Source organism: Nannospalax galili, unplaced genomic scaffold, assembly GCF_000622305.1.
Source record: "Nannospalax galili isolate Female #2095 unplaced genomic scaffold, S.galili_v1.0 scaffold291, whole genome shotgun sequence".
Taxonomy (NCBI): Eukaryota; Metazoa; Chordata; class Mammalia; order Rodentia; family Spalacidae; genus Nannospalax; species Nannospalax galili.
Window position 1 is genome coordinate 2014521 of NW_008330588.1, and position 527 is coordinate 2015047.

Consider the following 527-nt stretch of genomic DNA (forward strand, 5'->3'; position numbering starts at 1 on the left):
GAGAAATTAAGAAAGAAATAAAAGTATTCCTGGAATTAAATGCAAAGGACAATACAACACAACAAAACCTCTGGGACATGCTGAAAGTGGTTCTTAGAGGGAAATTTATAGCTCTAAGTGCCTACATCAAAAAATCGGAAAGAACACAAATAAATGACTTAACAGTGCAACTCAACACACTTGAAAAGCAACAGCAAACAAAACCCAAACCCTGCAGACAAGAAGAAATAACAAAAATCAGGGCAGAAATCAATGAAAATTGAATCAAAGAAATCAATACAAAAATCAACAATACCAAGAGCTGGTTCTTTGAAAAGATAAACAAGATTGACAGACCGCTAGCCCAATTAACCAAAAGAAAGAAAGAGCACCATAATGATAATAATAGCAAGGGTCATATAAAATCAACACAATTTTCAGGTCAAATTATAGCTCTCTGGAAATCAAACATGCCTGAATGGCAAAAAAATAAAACCCTTAGATTCTTTACTGTAGGAAACACTGGTTTATGGGGACCAGGTCTTTGG